The sequence below is a fragment of the Haemaphysalis longicornis genome, unplaced genomic scaffold (assembly GCF_048455015.1).
Source record: "Haemaphysalis longicornis isolate Haplotype H1 unplaced genomic scaffold, Haemaphysalis longicornis Haplotype H1 scaffold_9, whole genome shotgun sequence".
In the NCBI taxonomy this organism is placed as follows: domain Eukaryota; kingdom Metazoa; phylum Arthropoda; class Arachnida; order Ixodida; family Ixodidae; genus Haemaphysalis; species Haemaphysalis longicornis.
In genome coordinates this window covers 48,763,852-48,785,998 of record NW_027526460.1, presented here as the reverse complement: position 1 = coordinate 48,785,998, position 22,147 = coordinate 48,763,852, and the positions used below count along the sequence as shown (strand labels likewise).

Genomic DNA, 22,147 nt, shown 5'->3' with positions numbered 1-22,147 from the left:
AGCTTTGCCAGTTTTTTTCGCATCCCCATTATTTCTCTCGGTTGTTTTGTGTTCACAAGTAACCAAGCAAACGTGTATGTTTAATTAAAAGAGCGCAGGTACACTCAGTTCGGTACCTGTGTTTCGCATAAAATAGGGCTTGACCTTGGCTGAGCTTGAAGGTCAGATTAACGCTTCAAGGAACGAGGCAATTTCTGGATATGAACCTGGGGCAATATGACTTTCGCTGTAACAAAATTGGCACTGGCGAATAATTTGCGCATAAGTGAAAATAAAGTATCAAACCTCGGCTTCATAAAGTTACAGTTGCAACGAGGAGATGAAGGTGATACTTTTTCCATGATTGTACTTGATCTTGGGTCCTTTTAACGACAACAAGGCGATCTTCCTGTAATTACTCAGCTCAATGAAGTAATAAACCCATGTAGCGAAATCGCTGGTGGTATTATCGAAAAACATGTTAGGCTGAGGAATTCAGATGCACTCTGGTTGGACGATGACCTAAATGACAAAAACGTTATTGAAAGAAGGCATACTAACCAATGGAGCCAAACAAGCACATCAACGTATAAACGGGAGGCTTGGTTTAGGTTCAAGTGAACCAATGGAAAGGGACATCAGCATGGGTTATGCAAGGGGCACTTCACTCTCCGCGTTCGTCTGTGTGTGGAAGAAAATGAAACTCCAAATCTCCCACAAAAGTAACCGAGTTTCACACTTTTAACGTGTGAATTCTCCTAACCTTTAGTTTGGATTACTACAACCACCGTTTTCAGCCGTTCAATAAACGTGCACATCAATTAATAAAACATAATAGCGTAGAGATACTGAAAAATATCGGCCCATGGAAACTGACTTAACCAGTAGGGGCTGAGGATACTATTTCAATGCATGTGTGAACCATCTACGTAGACTTCTCGCTGCCTTGTACACCTCCGAGATAGAGCATGAACATTATCGGTGTGCGTTCGTACTCTAACCATCGAAGGCGCTCTTAGAACAACTGTGACGGTAACGAGAATGATCCGGCCTAAACAATGCTGGCACAGACAAGGCCGCCAAACAGTGCATACCAGCTGACTTAACTGTATTACCTGCAGTCTTGGTCCTGCACATCGAAGAACAAAGACGATTCATTCCTGTCTTTAACCCTGGATGAACCTAGCCAATGTCGGAGTCTCACCATCTTTATCGCATTAGAGCAACCTTCCACCTACGTGTTAATCCCCTCTTCCCCCTAACCCCCCCCCCCACCCCCCCCCCCCCCTTCTTCATCTCCCCCTAAAAACGGACGCGCATGGCTGGGTATCTGAACTCAGCACCCCTTCGGCAAGCCTTCTTTGGAGGGCGCCGACGCCTCGATCGCCGACTAATTAGTGGTGTACTCCCCCATACGCGAAGCTTCAATACAGCAACACCATTAATTAACTGCCAGTTGCCATAGTCTAGTTGCGTAAGGGGTTTTATACCGGCGCCGATTCACTTCTCTCCTATAGCCGGAAGCGTATGCGTTTCCTAGTCAGCACAACCAAGGGACACATGTCGTCATCTAAGGGCATGTTTGGAGCTATGTAAACGTGCTTTTGGCGCTCAATTTAATACCTGAGAATCGTTTGGTTTCATAGTCTAGCGGTTCCGCTCTTGCATAGCGAGCATCCCAACCCGAGTTCGAAGCCTGTTAACGCTGCTTTATTTTCATTTTTAATGGTCTGTCATACCTGAAGAATAATAGTTTTATTACGCATATAGTATATTTATGACACTTTTATGAATTATACATGGGATTTTGGGTAGTTTAATTACCTTTAGGTCAGTTTCAGCTACTGTTGTACGTTGTTGTGGTTCCGCCTCTTTTATGTGACAATTGGCTGTGCTGACTAGGAAACGCAAATACACCCGGAATCGCCGTTGTGCCGGGTACTCATTTAAAGTCTATAATCATTTTTCACACCTCTCCAGGATCTTACTTCTAATTCGATCGTGCTAACATGATTACAAAAAAAAATTGAAATAATAGATTTGTCAAATATGATAAATAGAACGTAAGCATGAGTTCACGCGAGTCTAAAAAAAGAGCATAAGGTTTGCTAGGGAAGCGTAAAAAGATTTAGTTCTATTTTTACTAACATTTAAGAAATAGACTGTAGAATCTAGATGTAGTGCCTGGGATGATTTGAGAGGGCAAAAAATATTTTTGCCTGCAGTCAAAATCGACGTTTCATTTGGAGAAGGAGCGCAGCTGCGTAGCTGATGCAGATAAGTAACTGTCTTTGCTGGAAAAGGAGATGGATTCTTTCTTGGAGCGGGGAGCAACACGGCATGAAACCAAACTCTAAAAAAAAAAAAAGGATATGGCCCGAGGCTTGTGGGCGCATTAATTTATTTTGTCGCAGAGAATTTTTTTATGAAGAGTGAAAGCTGCGCCCCTACTTTTGGGGAGGACGGGAAAGAGTAAAATAAGTGTAAAATTTTGCTGCGGTGGCGTAATTATTTCGAGGACCGCCGAAACGGAAATGAAAATACTTCATAAAGGGTAAAAATAGAAATACTTCAAAAAGGAAGGCGACGTTTAAATAAAACGGCCCAAAAAAGGTTCTGTACACACGGAGGCCGAAAAAAGATGGGCCGGAACGAGGGATTTCGGATTACGACGAAAGGAGCTTACTCGGATGGGAAGTCTGGGAAGGAATGAAAACGAGGCGGCGCTTAAACCACTCACACGAAACGAATTCCCAGAAGTCAGACAATATATAAGCAAACAAAGACGCAGGATATGTGTGTCACATGCAGGCGATGTTACGCTGATTCATATGCCGCACGAAAAGCGGCGCGGAGTGTACATATTTACGCAAAAAAGAAAACGAGTGGAGACGAATAAATTGAAGCGGCTTACCATGTTCGATCGGTCTGTTAGACGACGGGTTTTGTGTCAGGGCTGATTGGAATGATAGGGAAAAGACTTACTCCTCTGGCCCGGGAATTAAATGGCTGGAAGGGGAGAAGGTTTAAAGAGTTTTGTAGATTGCTTTCCATTTTCTTGTTTAAACGGATTTTTGCTGCATATTCTTTTTTATTTCACGCAGATGAGCGCTTTGTGTGGAAGGCTCCGGAGGTTAGCCTTTCCGCCCACATCGGCGGGGCTATAAATATCTGGTCCTCACTTTTTGGCTGATCCGTCGGAATGGATGGGAAAAGGGGCCTTTCATGCATATTAACCTGCGACCACTCCAGGCCATTGTGACTCCGGTGGCGCCGCCTGTAGCCTTCAATTGAAAATACCGTTGTGCCCAACGGAGAAGTGTGTTGTGGCACACAAGAATAATTTGACTCACTCTGAAGGTTCCGCGCGAAATGTCAGCGTACTGTATATTAGCTGGCACAATTCTACCTAATTTGATTTAAACCCTTGTAAGGCTATGGAATAATGATGAAGGTGTGCTTGAAGCACCAATTGGTTTTCAAACGCTTCGAAGGCATGTTAGCGCCGTCGCTTAAGACGCGTGCTGAAAAAAAAAAACGAAAAGGCAGAAAAGGAGTATTCTTTAGTGTATATATATATATATATATATATATATATATATATATATATATAGATATATATATATATATAGTTAAGAGAAAAGGTTCCTGCCTATGAGGTTAGCTGTACGATAGAGAAGTCAAACTGAAAAACATAACAACATTTATTCTAACTGTTCGACCGGGGGCCGGTCGAAGCCGGCCCCCGGTCGAAACGTTACAATAAAGGTTGTTATGTTTTTCAGTTTGACTTCTCTATCGTACAGCTAACCTCATAGGCAGGAACCTTTTCTCTTAACTATATATATATATATATATATATATATATATATATATATATATATACACGGAAAGATGCCCCTTTGGTTGAGAGCCGGCATTCATATTATGACATTGTGAGCTGCAAAGCCAGTCATTTGTACTTATGTACTTACAGCCTCTACTAATCGACCTAAATCCCCGCAACTGAGTTCGGAACGGCGAGGAGAGAAGACGGAATGCGTATTGTGACGGGCAGACAAAAATGGGCACTGGGCACGCTGCGCGCCCTGCCATCTACAGTTAAAACCCGATCTAACAAAGTCACCTGGAGCTGCGACTTATTGCGTTCAATCGAGAACTTCATGAAACTGGGACTGTCATTTTACAAGCAGTTGATTCCATAAATTCGGTACCTAAAGGGAGGCACATTTCCGAAGCTACCATGACATCGTAATTGCGGCGGCCGTGGCGCTCGCCTGCTGATAATTTACAATGCGCTAAAAATACAGGGGTTCTGGGGGAACAAACATATTTCCTGGCAATTTTTTTTTGTAGCAGGCAAGCGTGTTCAACACGTCCTCGGTTCTTTCGTGAGCCACAGCAAAGCACCTGAGCAAGCCAATAGCGTCCAACACCTGGTCTGGAGCGGGCACGGAAACTTCAGCAGTTTCTGCTCAGGTTGCCAGCATCCTCTGACACCTCTGTGCTCCGGAAATTAACTATGATTTATTCATCGTTCAAAACTCCCGTCGTGTGGGCGTCTGATAGTCGCCTCAGATAGTCGTGGATGCTCAGATTTTAGGAATTTCTCCTTTTTAAATGTGCCTGTTTCTCGAAATACTTCGTTAAATCGGGAATTAATCTGAGTCTATTTCATTAGTTTGAGTTGATAAAAGCATTGAGCCTCATAGGTACCTGCGGGGAAATCCGAAATGGTTCGTTAGATTGGAAAATTCGTAAGATCCAGTTTCGTTAGATCGAGTTGTGGCGGTATACACGAAATAAAGAAAATAAGGAAACTGAAAACAGAAAATTGCCAGCACTTCTCCAGATATGTATAAAAAAATCCCCCGCCATCTCCACTAACGTGAAACCTAGCGAGGGGCGAAGCATGTTGTGTATAAGTGTATTCTGGGCGCCTTGGCGTTTCTGCCAACAGAGATGAAACAGTTGGGGGGTGGAGGTATACAGCTTTGCTGTAAAACTCACTTGCCTTTGAAGCACGCAGCTCTCAATGGTGAGGCGTAAACGACTGTCCCGGTGTATTTTAGTACGCGTTACGTAGCGCTCCAGAGCGAGGCGTAAACGAGTGTCGCTGTGTTTTTTTAGCACGCGTTACGTTCCAGCCCGAGGCGTAAACGAGCTTACCGTTGTTTTAGTACAGTGACTACATGAGATGAACGACGATTACGACGACGACGACAGGAGACGGCAACAGCCGCAGCCCCTGAGGGCCTTCGCCATTAAAAAGGGTTCTAGACGTGTCCCCGCTCGCCTCTCACGTTTGTCCGCTTCACCTGCCGCGGTGCTAACGTTTGTCGACCCCGCAATAAACGATATTTCGACGTCCCAGCGTAGTATTTAGTTGTTTTTGTGTTGACTTAGTGACACAGTCTTGGTATTTCAGTTCAGTAGTATGCTAGCTTGCAGATATAAACCGTCTTGTGCTCATATAGGCCTTTATGTGATACCGAGCTTTTACCCCGACCTGTCACGGATTGAGATATACTTCCGCATTGAGGAGGCAGAACCAAACGTACTTACTTTGCAGTATAGCTCCAACATAACTCCACCTCACTGTTGCATCCTTGTGTGGTGGCGTAGTTGCTACGACATCACCCTGTTTCGGACAATGTGACGGATTTGATTCTCAGCCACAGAAGCAGCATTTCTGCACTGGGCAAGAAGCAGGAACACTCGCGTGTCCGAAATTCCACGGAACACTGAGCGACCTAAGTCGGTTGAAATGCGGTCGCAGATTTATAAAACCGCTCGCTTTATTTATTTATTTATTTATTTATTTATTTATTTATTTATTTATTTATTTATTTATTTATTTATTTATTTATTTATTTATTTATTTATTTATTTGTACATACTGCAGCCCTTTAGGGGCTATAGCAGGAGTGGTTTAAATACAGAGTACCCATTGGAAGAGTGCGCACTGTAGGACGGGGTGAACTTACAAACACAACAAAGCAAATAACTATTGACTAAACACGACTTTCAAGAAACAGCTGAAATTGATTTATCGATGAGGTCCTAATCTCACCTGGCAGTAAGTTCCACTGTTCTGTCATTCTTAGAAGAAAAAAAAACTCAGTTTGAACGCATTGGAATGTGCATGAAATGGGGTGAGGTTTAGGACAGGATTATTTCAAGTTATGGTTGGCTTAGCATACGTGAGATAGCTGTTATCGGAAAGGCGGTTATCTGCGTGAACGATGCCGTGCAAGAATTTTAACTAATCGATATCACGTCGCTTAGAAAGTGAGGCAAGGTCTAAAGTTGTTCGGGCGGATGTAGTTTTGGGAGTGCCAAACACCACAATTTAAATCTAGCCACCGCCCTCATGTCGTGATACAGCCACGAATAACCATTGAATGGGTGATGTTTGCGGGCAGAAGGGATCGAGACGGGATTGAGGGGGAGGGAGGGGGCGAAAAATGGGAGGGGCCTGCTTTTAAGGACGTCAAAATAAGTGTGAAATAGGGAAAAACTTGCAACCTTTGGGTTTCAGTTTTTCATGTTTTATTCGATAAAACGTGCTTCCTAAAACGAGTGAAAAGCGGCGCGAGCTTGGTTCAAGCTTTGTTGTTCTTATAAAAGATGTTCTGCCTCAAAAAGACCCTGTACGAGGGGAAGCTGCACACATTCCTAACAGGGCACGGATTGCGCGATTGTAATGATGTAAGCTTGCTCCGCATGTTGCTTTCAACATAAAGCACGATGTAATTGTGGACAGAACATTGCAGAGCAACGAAAAGATCTAAAAAACATGAAAAACTCCAACGTGCAACTGTTTCCGTGGCTTTCACGTGAGAGGAACGAGTGACCGAAGGGGAGGGGGGGAGGGAGGATTTGGGGCTGAGGACGGTTACAAGTTTTTTTACAGCGAAATCTTTCCCTTCCGTGACAGCTTAGTTCACCGTGGCGGCCGCTAGGAGTACCGGTAGTGGAAAAACAGCGTCATCTCTACTAACGTGAAACCTGAGGAAAGGTGGAGCATGCAGTATATAAATATATCCTTGAAGTCTTGGCGTGTTTTCCCACGGAGGTGAAACAAAGCGTTTTAGCACAAGCGTTCGGAGGCACAAAGCGTTCTAGCGCGAGGCGTCGGAAAACGAGTGTCCTGGTGTATTCTTTTAGTACGCGTTTTTGCTCACGTAGATAAAACGTTCTATCGCGAGCCGTTGGAAAACTATTGTCCCGGTGTGTACTTTTAGTGTGCGTTACGTTCTACCTCGAGGCGTCGAAAAACGAGTGTCCCGTTGTTTAGTACCGTGACTACATGAAACGATGATGACGACAGGAGACGCCGACAGCCTGAGCCCTTAAGGGGTTTCGCCCGTATAAATTTCCGACAAGATTTGGGACACCCTAAGGCAACTCACGAGCTCCGTATCTCGACGCGACGCAACGCAACGCGACTACCTAAATTTCGTTTTCAGAAGGTTCGGACGCATTGAAGAGCGCGGCTCGACAACTGTAACCATTTTGAATTAGGAAACAGCTAGCCGCAGTTGTCACCATTTTTTTCTGACAAAATGGGGTGATATGTAACCGACTGCACGCCAAAAATTGTCCTTGCGCACGCACGTACGGGCTCATCTCCGCATTCGGGAAAAGTATAGTTGGGGTATACTGTGCAAGTATAGTTGGGTGTATGAGAGTATTGCGGAATGCCTATCCCGCTGCTCGTAAGTTACAACAGTAGACGAGTAAGGTACAAGCAGTATGATTCGAAGTTGTCCCTTCCCTTCTTCAGAAGTGGGACCATATTGCATTTTCTCATGACGGCAAGAAAATGTCCCGCATTGCGGAATTAGGAGCTGATCCATGTTCCTAGTCCGCAGAAGAGGCAGCGCCGGGTTATCTGGGGCCGAATTTTACGGGCAGTAAAAGTTTTCCTGCGGGTTTGATTTCACACGTGGTCACCCTTGATGGGCTGTGCGCCCAGTTATACGTGACGTATTGTGCGCGAGCAGCCAATCACGTGAGGCTACGTGAGAAATCTACCCCATCGGAAAATGCCCGACGGTGTTTATCCACACTTTGCGAGGGTAATGTCGAGGAGGAGGAGTATTATGAACTTTTCTAATATCCGGGATGTTGACACACGCGCATTCGCATGCAGATACAGACTTGTAATTGTTTGACACTAACTCAAGTAATGTTTCCGGCTGGGAAGCTATTCAACTTCGCAAGTTGTGTCCCGCACAACTCTTACCGGAAAGAATGGTAAGGCTTTAATAACGGAAATATAAATAAATTGTTTTTTTTTCGTCGGAGCTTCAGAGAACTAAACTAGAGGAGTGCCACTACACAAAAAAAGAAAAAAACGAAACATTATCTTGAGTGCTAGTATCAAGATCACCCTCCCTCTTTCTTTGCCGATGAGAAACTTCAGGAGAAAATTGAGTCACAAACTGCGCAGGAACGAGACGAAAGGAAAATCACACAAACACGGCGCTGTATCTTCCTTTCGTCTCGTTCCTGCGCTGTTTGTGACTCAGTTATGTACCAACTGGCCCGCCTACAATCTGTGTTGCAGAAAATTGCACTTAGGTTAACAAAAAAAAAAAAAAACTAAACATATATGATGCTTATAGTGAGATCACGACGTTGTGGGTCCCCGCAGTTCGGGATTGCCACCTGGAAAGCTCCCCACGCTTAGAGGTATACACTGTTGTATTAGGTCTATCTGCGAACACATCCATTCCCCCATTCTCCCCCCTTCCCCCCCTTTCGGCCGCTGCTAGCCCTGGTTGTCACGCTGTAATGAGTATAGCGCTGGTTAAGCTGGCCTAAATCTGCACAGGCTACGAGATAATCCATCGAAATAGTCTTCCGGGAATTGAACACGCAGAGTAGGAAACACGGCACGCACACATACACAGGCACTTATATCCGTCTGGTGATAGGTTTTGCTAGACACACGCCTTTTGATGATTTTGGAGAATGGTCACTGGTTATCGTCCTGGTCACATCAACTTTTCTTTCTATAACTAGGAAAAAAAAACTTCCGCTTACCTTGTGTGGTCGATATCACCGTCTAGTAGCCTGTCTGGTATTCCTCTTAGCTCCAGGCTCGAGGTGCTTTCAGTTGAGCGCTGCACCTTCTTCTACCCGTATACGCTGACCCAGCAACAGGGATGGGCACGTATGCTTGCTTCTCTCCCCAATGCGCTCACTGCTTCAAAGTAGTTAATTCTCTTGCACCCTTGCGGCAGTAATCCCCGTGTCATTGGCAATGTAATCTCGCTCTCAGTTACACCTGACCGCCTTGTGATCATCACTGGGAGTCAGGCTGCGCTCCGCTCGTTCCCACAAAATCTCCTCTGTCTGACACCTACTTTTAGATACGAAGGCATCTCATTCATTCGCCTTGTCCCTGCATCCGGCGGCGTCGCCGGCGTCCACCCCTCCCCCATTCTCCTCGCCGCGCCAGCTGCGCTCTCCGCCGCTCACCCCCTCTCCTCTCCGATAGCGAACACTCTCTCGCGAGGGGCATTGGATTGGATTGGATTGGATTGGATTGGATTGGCTTGGATTGGATTGCATTGGATTTGGATTGGATTGAATTAAAGTGGATTGTGTTGGATTGTGTTGCGTCATAGCCGTGGCAGACGCACTGGCGCCGGCGCGTCCCCTCACCGTTACGCGCGCTATAAAACGCGGTGCCTGCGCCGTTCCGCTCCATCGTTCCAGCGTCGTTCCTCCGCTGTCCAACGCTGCAACGTGAACCCCCTATGCGTCGCATCTACACAGGGGTTCCCGCGAGGGGAGGTGGGAGTTTTAAAGCGAAACTTTTGTTGTCTCACTGATGGCGACCATACGCAATAACGCGCTGAAGGAAAGCCAACTTTACACAGTGGGGTTGCGATGATGGGTTCTCACAAAGGCACATCAAGAGCCTCAAAAGAAAAATTCCCCCGCATTTCCCCGAGGGGGAGAATGTGAAAGTGCGAATGCACGGTTGTCGGCCCGCTTGCGGCGCTTGCGCTCGGCCCCCGCAGCCCACCGCCTCGCCGCCTTCTCTTCCATCTCTTCCATCGGGTTTGTAGTATCACGTGTACCCCACGCAGTTATCAAGCCGCTATAACGCCGCTGAGTCGCCAACGCACGCCGCTGACGACGTAGTTTGAATGCGTTAAAGATATAAGGCGCGTCACTAACACTGATATCACCGTCGCGTCCGTGGCTTGGTCGGTAGAGCGTCGCGCTGCGGCCGCAAAGTCCTCGGATCGAAACCTGGCGCCGGATGCTGTTTCTTTTTCAAATATAGAGGAGCACTGCGGACGCCGCCGCCGCCGGCGGTGGATGGTTTGGGGTCGCTTATAAAGTGCATTCGCACTTAAAAGAAACGCTTCTCGCGGTCAGAATCGAATCTGGGTCTCCCCTCGCGTTGCGAAGCCGATGTTTATCCGGTTGCGCCGTTCCGACACGATCGAAACAGTTTGCATTTTGATCTTTAACTTCGACTCAAGTTGCATGGGAGAGATTTTCGCGTTTTAACCATCTTTATCTTAAGAAAAGGGCTTTGGTTTTATTGGTCGTACATAGCGTAAGCACTTTTTTTAACTCTACGTGTTTCAGACAAGAAAGAACAAAAGTATAGATTTAGTTGCTAATGATCCGCTCGGATCAATGTGCACAGCCTAAATATTGGCAACTGACTATTCACAGCGCTCTAATACAAGCCACAAGGGAAGACACAACACGAGCGGTTGTTTTGCGTTTTGTGTTCTAGCGCTGCGAACAATTAACATAGTCCAACTAGGTGAGTTTTCTGGTACTATTGATTACTGTTGCGGGTGCAGTACTCACGTATTTTTATTCTGCTTTAGGGTACTATTTTGAGGAATGCGTAAGCAGATGGAAATGAAAAACCAAGGGGGAACACAGAACCGCATTTGCATTATACCCGCATTGCTTACTTTATGTTTCGTACTGCTTGTCTTTTTGCACGCGTGGCACAAAAACTTTCCTTGTCTAGCCTTACCAGCAGCAAGGCTAGCGTTATTTGAATTATATTTCTAGCATGCAGGTGTTACGGCTGTTGCGTGCAACAGCGCTTTGCCCAATGAGCCCAAATAATAAGCGCGCTTTGTTTACTTTTCAAAGCGCCCATCTATCATGTTGCAGAAAGCGCGTGATTTGCATACGCTAATTGCTAACTGAGCGTGGTAGGCAGGCATTGTTGCTGCGCTGACGAATTCCTGTTTTGCTATGCGAGTATTGTAGCGAGAGAGAAAGTGAGAATACTTATTTGCTTTGACACACCACTAGACAATAAGAATACAGGTGCTTTTATTCGTGATATCCGCGAGCAAACATTCAAGCGAATTATTGCGTCAGCGGCAGCTCTCTATGTTTAGCCACTCTTGTAGGTGATATATTATGACAGTGTTTATCAGTCGCCTTTTGAAATGGGGATTTTGGATGGGATTTTACACCAGCGGCAGCTTTTCTAAGCGTGCTACGCATCTTCGCACACATAACTTCCCTCAAAAAGCCCCTGTATATAGTTGTCTAGACTCCTCTATGGTTTATGTCGAGGTTTTTAGCCGATCCACAGGGAGGGCACGTGTCCTCGGAGAAATTCTGTTAGAAACATACCACAGAGGTTGTGATTCTATAATAATTGGCAATTTTAATTTTCCCTTGCTTTATCCTCAAACCCACATTGTCTCCCTCGTGAAACTGGCTTCCCCTAACTTTGAATCATCTTACAGTGAAGTATTCTTTACAGGCTTCGCACTTCACTGGGTTTGTCAACAACAGGTATTGCTGTACAATTCTCAGCGCGTTTCTACCTAGCTTGCGTCCTAGCATACTGTCGTAGCACGTGTAATCTTGAGCAACATAAGTCAGAAGGGACATCTGGGCAATTGGTGGGTTGTTGTCACAGTGTTACTAAAAACTTCGTTACGTTACACCGCACACGACACGAGCGATATGTCATCCGACTAGTTTATTCATGTTGTCTTTTTGGAAGTCAACCATCTCTATTTTACCGAAAATAACTTGTATGTGTTAACTCGCTTAGCAGAAGATTTGATTAGCGCATTATCATTCGCGAAATCTTTTGTTCCGTTTTAGATAGTACTAGTGTTCCGGAGTACAGGGCGAGCAAAAAGCGTAGTGGAACTGATCTACATTGAAATTTGACTGGAGGCGTGGTTTTGCCTAACTGCTGGATATGATAGAACGTCCATAAACTTATGGGGAAAGCCTACCGCAAAAGAACAAGTGCCGCGGACTACTAGCGAATCATCGTGTCGTGTGATATATAAATGTAGACGAAATGCAGGCTTTTTAAGTATAGCAATTGAGACTTCACTTGACGGGTGCTACTGGGGTCTGAGACAAGAGTTCGAGCTTCATTCGACCAGCCACGTTCATACATACGTCCTACAGCAGAGAGTCTCAATTAAACCCAGGCACTCTCACTACCCGCTATAATGCAACGAGAAGACAAGTAAATTCTGCAAAATGAACTTGCATCAAGACCTTATGTACAAAAAGAAAAGCTCGCAAAACAAGGACAGAAATAAACATATGCACCGAAGTGGCAAACGGACCGTTCATGGATGAACAATCTTCTGCATTTCGTCTTCATTACCGCACCTGCCTTCTTAACTAGCAGTTTCGTAAACACCCACTTCTCCACGCGATGGCACTTGGTCTGCGCGACGTTGTCGGGGTGCTTCGGCACAAAGGCAACGTAAATGCGGGTATAGTATTTTCTTTTAACCCAAGTATCTTTTGATGGCCCCTTTGCATTTACTTAAGAAAACGGATAAGGCGCCAATAAGGATTTACGCATAAGGAAGCCGGCTAAATGAAGACGGATGCCTCTGTCCACAATCTAGTCTGCTAGCAAATGTTTGCCTTTTTCTTTGAAATTTTTCCTGAATGCGTAGGTAGTGCTTGAAAGCTCGTCTTGCAAATATACGATGCAACTGACTATTTCAAGATTAAATGACCGGAGATTGCGCGTTTAACGCAAAAAAGAGAGGTCTATTTGTACTGCACACTTCGGTGACAGCTATTAAGACGCCAGCTTTTTATTCTCCAATCATGGTTTTGAATTTGGTTAGGCTGAGTCAACGTAGCTTTGGTCTTGGCTTCTTTTTAGTTGAGTGCGTAAACGGCGGTGCGAAATTACAGGATCTGGAGCCCCAAGCGAATGCGAATTCCCCCAACGCTGCTTTAGAGTGAACTGCAAATAGAAGAACTATCAAACATTAGGCGTTTGCAATCACGCAATTTTTTAAGCGTTTATCTTCGCCAGACGATTGTCTAGCCCCGCAGTGTTTTCTTAAATGCCGCGTAATTTTTTAGGCGTTTATCTTCGCCCTACGATTGTCTAGCCCCGCAGTGTTTTCTTAAATGCGTTGCTTCTCGTAAGTGCACGTCTTTTAAAGAGCACTTTATGATTAAACCGAGCGGCAAACTCATCATCACTATAAACTTGCAGCTAAAATAACTGTATAAAAATTACTACGAGAATAAGCACTGTTTATGGGGTAGTGAACGTGAAAACATTAGGGCCGATTTTCGCGCTGATATGCCGGAATGGTTGGAACCACCATGACGCCCGGGTTCTTTGCTGACTGCTGCATCTCTCGGTCAGGCAACGGTATGTGCAAAGTTCGGCAAGACGTCTACCGAAGTCCTTTGTCATCGACCATCATCATCATAATCACCACACCCATCATCACCATCACCACTATGGCTGAGAGCCTTAGCCAATCGCTGTTGTTAGGCGTACTTGCAGACTTAAGTTTAGGTACCGTTACGGCGGGAGATGAAATGCCGAACTTAATTGTTGCACGTCAAGCTCCGGATACAAATTGACGACGTTGTAACTCGGAATGTAAAATTAGGCGTAACGTCAGGCCGGAACATATTCACGTTCACATCACCAAGAAGACGTATAGCCGAAACGTGCTTCGCTACTAGACTAATCGCTACTTTTTTAACGAGCATGCAAGAATTACTCCTGTAGGCAGACCTCAGTACACATCTGAAACACGCGATTCTAACATCACAACGCATTAACTAGGTCCCCCTTATTCAGCTAGAGCCGTCAAGCCATCCTGGAATCAGGGGTGGGTCCGCGTCTCGCATTCCGAAGGCCCTGTGTTCGAATCTTAATCAAACGAAAATTTGATCGAGCTCCCTTTTGTTTCACTTTTTTTATGCTTTTGTTCTTCGCGCCTTTGGTAATTTTGTGGGCCGTGTGTGTGTACCAGAAACGTGGATTTCAGACCTACCGAATAAGTTTATGCGTTCGCGTTTAAAATGCCGGGATGATCACCCAAAGGAGATACGAGCTACAGGAACAGGTTTTCACGTACAGCCATGAAATTACAATGGCTCTTAGTGGACGACATCTCTGACAGCAATTTATATAGTTGTATCTGGGAAACGAACTTTAGAAATAGTAGCGTCCTATCTTCGAACGTAGGCTTATTTTAAGCGCAATATGTTATGTCCAGTTTATACTGGAGTGACCTAAGAAGTTGCTTTACATTCTTGTGAGATGAATAAAAAAAAAGGAAAGAAAATGAAGGTTAGATTTTGGAAATTAGTTTGGCTCATACCTACTCTTTTATGAAGCTAACGTTCTATATCGGGATTGTACTTGCGAGCCTCTTTCACCGCATCTTCATTTGGGCTGTATGCAGTGTTGACGGTAGTTGCTCAACGCTGGACATTCGTTTTGAGAAGCACCTCACAATCTCGTTATATTATTCGCCGCGCTGCCTCTCCAGTGAATTTTTTAATGTAATTTTAAAGGGTGCTAACGCTTTTGGTGTGCGCATTCAGCAGCAACTTTGTAGTAGAGATGTTTTATTCAGCCCCACAAGTCGAAGTTATTCTTACCTATTTGAGGCTGGCATGCTCTGTTCCTGCTTTTAATATCTCCGTATCTCCAAGCTGGAGAAAACAATGAAGTCACTTATGGTGATCCCGAATGGTGCGAATTTCTTTTATTACACGTCAAGGCGGTAACGTTCATTTCTCAGAACCGGGCGCGGGGGAAATCATAGGCCGATTAGAGATTTTTGTTGTTTTAAATGTCCTAATGTGAAGTTTTCAAAGACTAAACACTTCTCGCTTTAAAATTCTTGTTGTCTTCCTCATTTTATGTGAGCTCCTGAAACTTCTAGTCACCTCGAGAGTAAGTGCTTGGGTTCTGCTTTCAAAATGATCGTTCGAAAAATGATCTTCTACTAGAAAGCAGATGCGGTTTTTAATTTATGCTGTTCCCATCGCGTGAAGTTCTGGTTTTGTGCGGCATCTTGATGTATTCAGAGTTTACATTGCGTTATCCCACTGCTTTTTAGTTTACAACCACAGAATTGTTTTAGAATAAGCCCGAAGCAACAACGAACTACAAATAGACAGCGAAAACTAAACGAACTGTTCTGTCCAGGACTGGGGCGCCTTTTACCTAATGCTCGACAAGTCCACTGTGTCTGAAAATAAGGTAGTGTTCCCAACTGGCATGTTAAACTCACCCTTTAAACGCAGAATTCCATTTTGTTACGGTTACGGTTAAGTTGATGTCCAACCAATGTTTATTTCTTACTTTTACGGTAAATGGTTACCGTTTTTAGTTTACAGAGGACGTTCCACGTTAGACGTGTTTCTGGGGGCAGATCTCAGTTATCAGTCGAAACGTAGTTGGTGCTGGTAGTGAATTCGGCATCATGTACGGGAGTGTTTCTGCTGTAAGAAGCTTCCAAATGGAATATTAGTTTTCCCACATTTTAGCATTTTGAATACTTCGAATACTTCAGTTAATAAAGCCGCACTACCACCTCCACGAGTGCCATGTTGGCGAATATAGGATATATCTGCCGTCGCAATATATAGCTCTAAAAGTATACTGAGTATAGAATTTCTGGAGAGAGTGAAAAAAACTTTACTGTTTTCACCGCCCTAGTCTGGGCCGTCGTGCCGCAGTCTCTTCATTAGGAGACGGCCGGTCCGTAGATCTACCCTAGTATCTCACTAACCCGAAGGCAGCAGGCCGCCAGGAGTTCTTGCGTCGACTTCACGTCCACGCCACGACCCGGGTTCCGCCAGTCCTCCCAGGGAGTGGAGCGGGTGCGGCGGCAGCTATGGTGGATTGTACTCCCAGTAAATGTGACCTACCGAGGGGTAGGAAGGGAAGTTTTGGAAAACTGTGAAGCAATTATTGCGTTTTCGCATATGTTGTGTCTTTACTTTTTATGTGTGGTGATGAAGTCTTACACGTCCCCATTCCCCAGCTTGCGAATTATTAGCGTTCCATCGTTGTCATGAAGACGGCATGCATTGTGTAATGAATGATTTGTAATACGTTGAGCACTGTGCTGCCGTATTCATCGTGGCAACAACTAGCTGGGAACGAGAAAGACACGTCATGGCGTACGCCCCTCATTCGTTCGTCCTCGAGTCGTCGTGCGCATGCGCTCTGTACCGTAGAAGAGCCGCGACTTGAATGTCGAAGCTGCTGCAGGCGATCGTTGACTCGACATGTTCCGGCCTATGCGGATAGTTCGCACGGCCAAGGAAGGGGCCACTCTGCTTCGAAAGGCTCGGCGTGCCAAGCATCCGCTAGAGGCCGTAAGTCACGCTTGCAGAGTGTCGCACGAAAACGTCGACCAAAACGACGAGCTCACTCCGGCCTTGCTCAACATAAGGTCATTGAAATGCCATTCCGCCGATGTCAGCCACGACACCACAACGATACTAAAACTGAACTATGTTTCCGGCAATGTTCACCTGCAACAGCGTCGCCATTCAAGTCTTGCGCGTGAGTGCAAGCTTCCTTGAATTTTTTAGCGAAGGTTGTGACGCTCTGTTGACGTAGTTTTGACGTAAGGAAGTTTTCGAGGGAAGGTATTGTGAAGTTCTTACATGTGTTATCTTTAGCTCTCATGTGGTATCTCCTCAAAACCCGTCCCCGAATGTGCCCGAAGTAATCGCTGCTACAACAACTTGAAGTAGGATGAGCCTTCAGTCCGATTTTGCTTATGTGTTGGCAAAATTTTGTCTTCCTCGGCGAGCAGCGAACAAACATTCATTAATCTTTCTCATTACAGAAAAAAAAGTGTCATGTTATTCACAAGTGTTGCCGCGTTTTCAAAGTTTGGGATGGGATTAGAACAGCGAAAAGCTTTTTTTTTCTCGAGGCAGCTGCAGTTGAGCGCCTTCGGTGGCGCTAGTGTCCAATCTATTGCTGTGGCCTTTCTTAAAAATGTAACTAAAACATATTACACAAAACATGATGTGTAATAATATAGAAACTAGTCTCTGGTCTTTTTACGCGTACGCCCTGAGGTATTAGGTCCCAAGGCTCTGCCCTTACTTCCAGAACTTTAAGACGAGGGGAAGTTCAATAAGAGGAACATTCCACCCCTCCCCCTTCCCCGCTTTAACCGCTCCGCAATATGGTAATCGTTCAACTTCTTGTTGATATTGCTTTCTTTGCAAAGCTCCCCATACGCCTCCGGCTAGCAGCAGGTCCCGCTTAACAAAGTCTTGCTTCTTCAGGGTCCTCATTTTTCCTGTGAGGGTTCTCGCTTATAGTTTGATGGCGGCACCTTAGCCTGATTATGCGGGTAAAGAAAGTTGGTTTGGGGATTGAGGATAAAAAGTTTCTTGTCGGCTTGAATAGTAGGGATATGCGCTCACTAACTTTGTCGCTTTTTCATACTCTTGCTAGTGTCAGGGCTATGAAATTGTGCCCAATGAAGTACAGAGTTCAAACTAACTAAACAATTTTGTTTGAGGCTCAGAAGCTCTTATATCAAACAACTAAAAAAAATGAAGAAAAAGGTAAGCGCCGGCAGGGCTGTCCCGCGCTGCGTTTAAGCGAGACTACAAATTGCGAAGAATGTGGGGACTTCCGCGAGATATCGCCTCAGGGAATGAGTGTTATACATTCTTTGTTTCTCTTCTTCGTCAAATAGATGTTTTCATCTCCCCTCTTCCTACTCGGAGAAGATGAAAAAAAAAAAAAGGAAACTCGAGCTCACGAATATTAAACTCGACAAGGGTTAAACTTTTAGTTCTTGAGAAAGCTGGCGTATAGAAAAGCATAGCTGAGTGGAGCTGTGGGCGGGTGAAGCTTTCTGAAGTATCAAGATATAAGCCTTCCACCCCACCCCCGCTCTTCCCTCCTGCCTGATCTAGAAAGCCTGGGTACTTGGTACAAAAGCTTTCAAAAACGAAGGGGGACCGACGCACAATATGCCGGCAGTTTTAGACGAAAAGTACCCGCCACGGTGGCTCAGTGGCTAAGGCGTTGCGCTGCTGAGCACGAGGTCGCGGGCTCGATTCCCGGCCGCGGAGGCCGCTTTTCTGACGGAGGCGAAAAGCAAAAACGCCCGTGTGTACGAGATTTCGGTGCACGTTAAAGATCCCCAGGTGGTCAAAATTAATCCGGAGCCCTCCACTGCGGCGCGCCTCATTCGCCTACGTCGGCACGTTAAACCCTACAATCAATCAATCAATCAATCAATCAATCAATCAATCAATCAATCAATCAATCAATCAATCAATCAATCAATCAATCAATCAATCAATCAATTATAGACGAAAAGCTCTTATTAAGGCCTTATATGTTTTATTGAAAGGTTGACCTCGGATAACCCCGGCGTCGACACGAATGATAAAATAGCCGAAGAGAACCAAAGGGAGACCAGAAGCAAACGAAAGCATGGCAGCTGTGTATAAGGAACAATTAATAATTACCAAAGTCATTATTGATTTGGGATTGATAGTAATCACTAGAAAGGTTGGATTGAGGTGAATTAAAATAAACTAAGCTGGAATAAGATAAACTAGATTGCTCAATGTGAATTAGGGTAGATACAAAGGCAGATTAAATGAATTAGGGTGGATAAAGACAGATTGAAAGGAGAGTTAATGTACAGATTGAGGTAGATTAGGATGGGTAAAAAGAGATAAATATGAATTAAGAACGGTTAAGGTAGATCAAGATTGATTGAGTGAGATTAAGTGGGACTAATTGGTCGGGCTAAGGTGAATTAAGATGGATCAAGGTTAGATAAGCTGACTTAAGAAAATATCACGGATTAAGATGAATTACGATGAATTAAACTAAAGGTTAAGGTGGATTAAGATTGCTTAATGTGAATGAGGAGAAATTAAGATGCAATAAGGTGGAACAAGATGAATTGAGGTACATCAAGGAGGTGTGTGTGTGTGTGTGTGTGCGCGCGCACGTGCACGTGCGTGTGTGTGTGTGTGTGTGTGTGTGCGTGTGTGCGCGTGTGCGCGTGTGCGCGTGTGCACGTGTGCGCGTGTGTGCGTGTGTGCGTGCGTATGTGTGTGTGTGTTTGCGTGTGACGCATAGTCTGCACTGGCGCAAAAGAATAAGCTCTGGCAAAGGAGAAATATTTGAGGCAAAATATTAGTACGCAACCAAAAATTCCGGTGGTTTTCCAATTAGAAATTTATGTTAGATGGGTTTTTACGATAGCTGGTAAAAAAAAAGCAAGTGGTTCCGACGAAACATGTTGGCTAAAAATGCCGTTGAAGAGCGCGGATATAAAAGCACATGCAAAAAAAAAAAAGGAGAACAAGAACAAAAGATATTGGCTGGAACTATTCTAACCAGAACGAAAAAAATAAAGAAAGAGTGCCACGCTCTTTCAACAGAAGCACCACGGGAAGTGGAAATGAGGGGAAGACTGAATTGAGTTGTGTAAACTCAATTACAAAAAGCATGGCCTAATGCCTAAGTGAGGAAAAGGAAGAGTGGGGTGAGAGGGAATCCACATGGGGGGGGGGAGACTAAGGAGCAGAGAGAAAACGATCAATAAGATGATAAGATGACGGTGGCTAGATGATGTTGACGAGAGTACAAGCTACCTTAGGAGACACGAGCAGAATAGAGGCGTTAGCTGGCAAGCGAAAGAAACACTGTCGACTTTCAGCGTAATTCGTAGCGAAGCAGACAGGCTTGTATACAGGGCCGATTTTCTGAAACCTACCACCCCGTCTCAAATCATCCACCTCAAATGCTCTCGGCAGAGGCGGCCACTGAGCGCTATAAAGACAGGTTCAGGACACGGCGCGGCGCCTCCTCTCGGCGATTCATTCTTGTCCCTTTTCCATCGCACCCATTTCCTTTCGCTGCGATGGGGATGCCGAAACTAGACGAAACTCTTTCGAGGTGAAGATGCCCCGGCGCGTCCTGCCATTTTCACATCACCTCGGCACCTTGCGTACTGGTTTCAGGGCCTCGGTCAATGATCGTCTCAAAACGACCGCTATCTTCTAAATAAATAAAAGGTATGGAATTCTGACTACCTCAACCTGCCAGCATTTTGGCTCTATGAGGCGTTGGATCAGCGCGGGGCGTAAGCCGTTCCTTATTTCAGACAGGAGAACGTCCCCTTCGGGCCAAAGCACGCTGTGCCGCCCGCGACATTGTTATCGGGCACTTCGGGCGCTTTCTCAATTATAGGTCTGCAGAGAGGCACGCCGCCTATCCCTTGCCGAGCCGGCACGCCCGCCGACTCGGGGCGGGCGTCCCGCATAGCGACGGCGAATTCTTCTCTTGACGCGCGGGGCACGTACGCCGATAAACCAGCCGCTCGTTGGTGCAGCTGACAATTTAGCGGAAGCACCGCGAAACGGCCGAGCCTTCGTTCGTCGAGGTGAGAGGAAATGGTACCCGCCGGCCAGTGCGACCTCCATGTACCCTTTCCGCTTCCTTTAAAGTCTTTATAGCTTTGTCTGCTGCGGCATTAACGCGGCTTACACTACTGGCACTTTTTGAACTATTCAAAAAATGCAGTTTAAGCTGTATTTGGTGTTATTTCTTCATCGCGGTTATGGCTACACGTGGCCTCACAGTTTTAAGCGCATGTTAATGAAGCAGTAAGCTGTTGCTTCAAACGGCTCTTCATCTGGACTGAAGAGGTGATCACTGGCTAACATGACTCTAGTCGTCATTGATCACGACTAAGATGGCAATGAAATGCCGTCTGTGTGTTCGGATCAAGTCGTATGTTCATTTGGCTTCAATTTGACACTACGAAAGCCGCATTCTTGACGTGTTACTTTTGAAAATTTTTAACGTTAGGATACCCGTAAAACAGTGGGCTTTGCGGGTTGTTAGAATAGTCCCACCACGATCTGCTGTAAGCGTCCTGCTTTTGAAGAATGGTGAATAAAAGGACGCAAATACTTTTGCCCAGCAGGATATTTTCTTCATGCAAGGCAAAATTCGATAATGAGAAAGCAGCGTTGGTTAGAGGTTAGATGCCTGGTTCTTAAGTGGTTTTATGGTTTCAGTCTATCAATTCCGAATTTATCTGATAGGGCTTCTTCGTAAACTCGCCGTTAAGCTGAGGCGCTGTTGTAAACATCCCTTGGCGCTTGTATTTGGGGTGCGTTTGTTCGAAAGCAAGTTGTCCGGGTATCAGGATCTACTATTGAACGACTCATCCTGTTCTCCTTCGGCGTTTCCAACGTTAGCAATGCAATTTCATAAGAACCTTTCAGGGATGACCGTCAGGAGAAACCGTTTTTCTGCGTGTGGTGTTCTTTAAAGTTTGACAGAAACATGCAATTTGGAGCAGGGAAAAGATAGACAGGTTAATCTTTTTAAAGGTGTCCCAATAAACTGTGATAAGCACCAGACTACGTGAATACCGCAATTGTTGCTCTCCCTGGGCGCAATCAAACACCAGCTGATTAGTGGGTGGGGTCATTTCCCGAGCGCGAATTATAGCGTCATCGCAGAACATACGACCATCGAACACGCACAGAACTTTGACTGGGGTCGAGCACTGGTACCGAACCACCACTCGTTATTTAGTTGGTTAGTTGGTTAGTTAGTTATTTAGTTAGTTAGTTAGTTGGTTAGTTAGTTAATTAAGTTAGTTAGTTAGTTAGCCAGTTAGGAAGTTAGTTGGTTAGGATACATACACGTGTTGGGACCAAAACCTAGAAATTAAGCTAAGGATTGAATTAGGCTAGCTAAACTTAATTTTAGGCGAAAATGAAGACAGTGCAGCGAAAACTTCGTCGACATGCCCCATCTATCGCTCACGCAGTAAACGCAAGAAAGGTCAGCGTGGGGTGTATCTTGTAGTACTTAACG

At 45.3% G+C, this 22,147-nt stretch overlaps 1 protein-coding gene across 7 annotated transcripts in view; it reads right to left on the bottom strand.

Moving 5' to 3' along the window:
• Window positions 1-22,147, bottom strand: part of LOC144152773 (tetraspanin-33-like) — a 149,145-nt gene that overhangs the window by 76,182 nt on the left and 50,816 nt on the right. For 2 of the 7 annotated variants that reach the window (XR_013319223.1, XM_077684212.1), the window contains exon 2: window positions 16,038-16,172. The exons of 4 other annotated variants lie outside the window; for them this stretch is intronic. The gene's annotated coding sequence lies outside the window, so the exon portion shown is untranslated. Of the gene's footprint in view, window positions 1-2,893; window positions 3,140-16,037; window positions 16,173-22,147 lie in introns of those variants that run through there. One more of the 7 variants, XR_013319224.1, reaches the window with a different exon arrangement.